This window comes from Gekko japonicus, unplaced genomic scaffold (assembly GCF_001447785.1).
Source record: "Gekko japonicus isolate JY-2015 unplaced genomic scaffold, Gekko_japonicus_V1.1 scaffold88, whole genome shotgun sequence".
NCBI classification, from domain to species: domain Eukaryota; kingdom Metazoa; phylum Chordata; class Lepidosauria; order Squamata; family Gekkonidae; genus Gekko; species Gekko japonicus.
This window is the reverse complement of record NW_015160209.1, coordinates 598,309-604,778: the sequence shown is the minus strand read 5'-3', so window position 1 is coordinate 604,778 and position 6,470 is coordinate 598,309.

Below are 6,470 nucleotides of genomic sequence, written 5' to 3'. Positions count from 1 at the left end.
GGGGAGGAACCGGCAGGATGGGGGGGCTTACCTCCTCCTGCTGCTTCCTCCTCCGCCTTCTGACTTTGGAGCTCCATTTGGAGCTCTGCCTCCCTCCCCACCCCACCCCCCGTGAGTATCGCGGGCCCACCCCTTGTAAAACATATAAGTGAAGATTGGTTCACTAGACATTTGGCTCTTCCACATTCTGATTTTCATCACTTGTGTGTTCCTGGTGCTTCAGGGTCTCCCCCCCATGTGTTTTGTTCTCTCTAGTAGTCCCAGAGGGAGCAAAACACATGTGAAAGGGGGGGAGCCAAAGCAATAGGAACAAATGAGTGACAAAAATGAGAATGCAGAAGAGCTTTTGTTAGTGGCAATAGGAAGGGTTAAATACTCCTCTCTTCATTGCCAGTTTGTCCCTTAAAAATTACACCCCAGCAGCTGAACTGTAGAAAAGAAAGCTGGGGAAAAGTTCATGGATACAGTCTAAGTTTCCACTAACAGAACAGGGGTCAATTTTTGCAAATTCCCCCCTTCTACTGAAGACCTCAGTTCACTTTTCACACTGTTCTGAGGGTTATCTCCTAGGGCAGAATTTTGGGGACCATTTCAGATTTATAGCAGGAGGTAAAAGGCTTCCTTTAAAAAGTGGAAGGTTTATTCAAGTGAAGTGAACAATAAAGAACATGGGGTCTGGTAAAACAATGATAAAGTGAGTAGATTTGAGAAGATAGTTAAAAAAATTGTGACAAACCAAACATTTCAGTTATTTCAGTGGTAAATATAATGGTAAGCTGCCTTGAATCGAAGAGCCAGTTTAGTGTAGTGGTTAAGTGCACAGACTCTAATCTGGGAGAACCGGGTTTGATTCCCCACTCCTCCACTTGCATCTGCTGGATGACCGTGAGCAAGTTCTGGCACAGCAGTTCTTGAAAAAAGAGTGGTTTCTGTCAGAACTCTTTCAGCCCCACCTACCTCACAGGGTGTCTGTTGTGGGGAGGGGAAGGGAAAGGAGTTTGTAAGCCACTCTGAGACTCTCTTGGGTAGTGAAGGGCGGGGGATAAATCCAATCTCTTCTTCCTCTTCTTAAATTCTGCAAAGTAGAAAGTTGACTAGTAAATGCTTTAGATAAATAACTAAATAAAATATTTACTGTTATGGCTCTAAAACCAAAACCAATATGCACTACTTAAATAGCATCATCTAAGTGTATTAAGTGCCATCAAGTCACTTATGACTTATGACAACCGTGTGAATGAATAACCTCCAAAACATCCTATCATTAACAGCCTTGCTCAGGTCTTGCAAACTGAATGTCGTGGCTTCCTTGATTAAGTCCATCTGTCTCATTATCTTCCTTTTTTCCTGACAGCAGCTGTTATGGTCACCAATAACTGTTTACGAAGGGTGTAAAAACAGCTTGAATGACAATTTTCAGTGGTTTAATGGTGCACTACAGGCAAGGAATTCAGCTTCGAAATGTTTGAACCATGAACCAATACATTGGTTTGTGAACCAAACTGGTTTATATCAGCTCATGACCCCTGCTTTCTGCTCACCACCTCTTTTGGTGGGGAACAGAAAGCAGGGGTTTAAATGGCTCCATTTCTGCTCCCTGCCAAAAGTGGTGGCAAGCAAAAAGCAGAGGGTTAAATGATTTGGAGCCATTTAAACCCCTGCTTTCTGCTCTTCACAAACTGCCTTAAAATTTGTGGAAGCTCATAGTGGTTCTTCAGTTTGCAAACATCACTTCACAAACCAGCCAAATTTATGAGCCAGTTCATGCCCATCCCTAGTGGTAATCCACCAGTATTCCTTAGACCTGGAAGAGTTTGTGCAAGAATCTTCAGTGAAATGACTGGATAAACATATGGAACAGAGGTCCATCAGTGGCTATTAGCCACAAGGTATAGATAGGAACTCACAGGCTGGGGTAGGTGATGCACTGTGTTCTTGGTGCTGGAGGGGGGCAACAGTGGGAGGACTTCTAGTGTCCCCACTGATGGACCTCCTGGTGGCACCTGGTATTTTTGGCCATTGGCCTGATCCAACATTGGCTTCTCTTATGTTGTTATGTCTCTTCTGTGGGTTCTTGACTAATTGAAAGCATTTGAAAGAGTTTTGAAACCAAACTCCTAGAATTACACAGAATTTTGCAAACAGATATTATAGAAAAGTGATAAATATCCAGAAAATGTTTTCTGTTACAGCTTTTTCTTCTTTGTGTTTCTGAATAAGAGACTGAAAAATGAGTTTGTGATTCAGGCTTGCAGAGAAACAAAACAAGCAGCAGCCTCTGACCCTTTTGACTTATGCGTAATTCTAGCAATGACAACAAACACTGTATTTGATTTATAGCATAGCAACCTCTATTTAGTATTCACCATATGGCATTTCCAACCCTATTCATTGTTCAAAATCTCCAGTAAGTCACACACAAAGTGGTAAACCTCAGTCCCTGGGGGCTTCACTCTAGGACTACTTTTTAAAATACTCCTGCCCCCAAATCTGGGATTGAGTTTTTGAGGAGCAGAATGGTGTGTGAGCTCGTGAGGAAGGCTTTTTCATCCTTTCATTGTGTTCTCTTGCTGAGTGATGGTGCCTCCAAAGCCTATTTTAATCTTGCTAGGGAAAATATATGGATCCCCATAAGAAAAGAAAAGTGGGTGGGCGGGGGAACACCACTCATATGCTAATTGGGCATTGTGTCCAGAGTGAACCTTGTGCCACTCAACTTCATTGGGGATCCCAAATTATAGTTTTACAAGAGAGAGTCTGCAAGATAATCTGTGTTTATGGAAGCTGGGGAAGCATAGATATGATTTTGCAATTAGTCTACCTCCATATGGATAAACACTAAGTTTGCTACATACATTCTTATGGCTACATGCACAATTGCATTATACAACCAAAGATTCTATCTACATGTCTCTCTCTCTGTGTCTGTGTGTGTTTGTATGTGTACAGTTTTTTATTGGAGTCTGTGCAGGCCATCTTCCCTTCTGGAAGAAAGGGATAGTCTTCTTCTGTACCTCATGATATAAATACCAACCTAAATATTGTCAGATCTGCCCATAAAATCTCAAAGCCAAACTGATGTAATTTTTAGCTCCGCTTCAGGGTTTACTGTGGTTATAAAAAAAATGGCCAAGGTAAAGCTTGACATAAATTTCAAAGTCCAGACACTAATATTCGACTTTGTTGGGTAGCTCACTTTGACCTTTTGTTTATTAGCTCACTTTGACCTCTTGCTTTTCATTAATAGATGGAATGAGAGAACTGCAGCTGATTTGAGGTGAAAAATTCTAACTTGCTTATCTAAAACATTTTAAACTCATTTTCTTCAAAATGGGACACAAAGTGGTGACTCTGAGGATAACGAGGAATCCATCATATGCTCTTCAGTTGGCTTGTTCAACTAAGAAAGGAAAGCCTTTGAGTATAGAACATATCAAGCAGGGCTCCACCTTTACAAATTAAAAAGCACCTAATATGCTTTGCTGCAGCCAGTGTTGAGTTTTCATTCTTCAATAATACTTCACAGTTAATTATTGTCTTTATAGTAATTACAAGTGATACTGACATGATGTCGGTGTCTCTTCTGCGAATAGATTATGAAGTCTGACTCCTCTGTTTTAAGTTTTAATCACTGGAAACAGAACATGTGAAGTCAGTGCATTTTAATTATTGCAAATATTTCTATACACTATGCAAATGGATTTTACTCCTGTCAAGACAGAAACAAATCCATATGTTACCATATGATTTTTTCAATGAGATTCAGACTTTCTTAGCCTCACATTCAAAATCTCTTAGTGGCAATGGGGGAGGATTAGATTAAAGGGTCTGTAGTTGGCCTCTGTTAAAAAATGAATTCTACTCATTTTTAAGCAACACATTCTTAAGTTGCTCTTGTGTAAACTCTGAATATGTAAGAAGAATATGTAAGCTGCTTTAACCATCAGTGTAGCCTTAAATGAATGTCTATTCTATGCTAGTCATTTGGTGCTACAAAACCTCAGTAGATTTTTATGGTAGAAAGGGCTTTTCACATGCTTTATTGAAACTATTGAATATTGTGAACACAAGCAGCCATGCTGGATCCACATAATGCTCCATCTAGCCCAGCATCCTGTTTCATGCAATTCCCAACCCAATGCCCCAAAAGACCTACATGGAAGACCAAGCACCCTTCTCTTGTTTCTGCACTTTTTACTGATATCCACAGGGTTACTGCCTTGAATGCCACAAGTACATTGTTGGCCATACTGGTGGGAGTGGAAGATGGCTGGGTAGGAAAAGAAAAGGCAAGGAAAAGCTTGGGAAGTGGGATCTCCAAACTTGCTAGTGCTAAAATGAAATCTGTATTACTGAGTGATCTTGCTTTGCTGTCCCACTGCTACTGTGTGTGTGCATGTGTTACCACCAATGGCCTGACTCATTGTTGGGGGAAATTAGATATGTAGCGGGGGAGGCCAGAGGGGTACCAGGGATCGCACACCTGTTTATACAAGGATCTGGTACAGTAGGAAGACTCCAGATCTGAAGAGTAAATTAAATAGTTTTTAATGGAGAACTTCCCTAATTACAAGAACACTAAGCATTCAAGAAAGAGCAACAGTTCTGAACTAAGAAAACAGAGGTGATGATAGTGGATAGAAGGGTAAGTTATAGGGATACACTACCTGTGTAGATGTGCAGAGGTCCATGGAGAAAAGATTATGGCTCAAAAAAAGTTTGGAGGTGAACTGCCAGTTGGCATCTGGGCAGGCACACAGTCGAGGCCATGTGCTTGGAGGGATATAGACATTGGAGAACAATGTCAACCAATGGGAGGCCTTGAAGGGCTTGTCTCAGGGGAAGACAAAAGACTACTGATGAATAACAGGTCCCAGGGGGTATGACACCAGGAAGAGCAAAACCTAGGTGTGACCAATGAGGTCCCAAGGAGGAAGAGTCTGGATTCACAATAGTGTTGATGAGATTAGCCAGGTGCTGCTGGATGGCTCTACTGGAGCTGGCTGAATGGGTTTGATGAAGAAGAAGAAGAAGAAGAGATTTGATTTATACCCCGCCCTTCACTACCCAAAGGCGTCTCAGAGCGTCTTACAAACTCCTTTCCCTTCCCCTCCCCACAATAGACACCCTGTGAGGTAGGTGGGGCTGAGAGAACTCTACACAGAAACTGCTCTTTTTCAAGAACAGCTGTGCCAGAGTTATAGCTTGCCCAAGGTCATCCAGCCAGGTGCAAGCGGAGGAGTGGGGAATCAAACCCGGTTCTCCCAGATTAGAGTCCACGCACTTAACCACTTAACCACTACACCAAACTGGCTCTTGACCACTGATGACCACTGATGGTCCTGCGAAGGCAAGTTGAATAGGTTCCCAGCTTTAGAGAAAAGGTAGAAAATGGGTCCCTGATTGGCATCAGGAAGGATTGTTAATAATTTGAATGTTTGATTGGTTTATCTTGATATCCTGAGGGATGGAGCAGGAAGGACAGTTGTGGAGACAAAGGATTTCCACATAGACATAGGTATCACACAAAAGGGCTACATGAGTTCTGGAGACCGAAGGGCTATTTGCTAGGTGACCACTGAATAGCTTTAGAAGTGTAGATACTTTACCTGGAGGAACCCATTGTTATTCCATATGTATACCTCTGCTGGGTGGAAGGGGAGATTGATGATTGTCTTGGAGGGCTGCCTTGTGCAACCTGAAGGCAACCACAGTATTCCAGGTTGGGTTTTTGGGGGGGAGGCAGGGGGAGAGGGCAGGGTCCTTTCCAAGCCTATTTTGGCTTTTTAGGGAAGACTTATTGGGGCCAGGGCAGACAAGGTTGAGAAATCTCCAGGTTGAGAAATCTCTTGAGGTTTGGTGGTGGATTCTGAGGAGGGCAGTGTTTGTGGTGGTGGTGGGGAGAAGCATCAGATGGATATAATGCCACATAATCCATCTTCAAAGCAGTCATTTTCTCCAGGGGGACAGATCTCTGTCATCTGGAATTCAGTTGTAACTCTGGGAGATCTCTAGGTCCCATCTGGAGGTTGGCAACATTAGGGCTGGCAGCAACCTCTGGGTGACCTCATACCACCTGACTTGCATGACTCAACTAGGCTTGGCTGCTTGCTACTGTTTAACAGCAGCCACCCTATGGAAGCCAGTGTGGTGTAGCAGTTAGAGCTTCAGAATAGGGTCTGGGAGGCCTAGCTTCAATCCGCATCTTGGTGTGGAAACTCCCCGGATGATTTTGGACCAGTCACATACATTCAGCCTAACCTACCTCATAGGGTCGCTGTGCAGATAAAAAGGAGGAGAGGAGAATAATGTAAGCTGCTGTGGAGAAAGGTTTGGTATAAATGAAGTAAATAAATAATAAATAGAGCTGAAGATAGGTGGCAGTAAGTTAGGTTGGTAAATGGCTCAGAAGGAGAGAATGAGGCAGGTAAAGGAGAGAGGATATGGTGGTTGCCAGGTGGAGGGAAAGA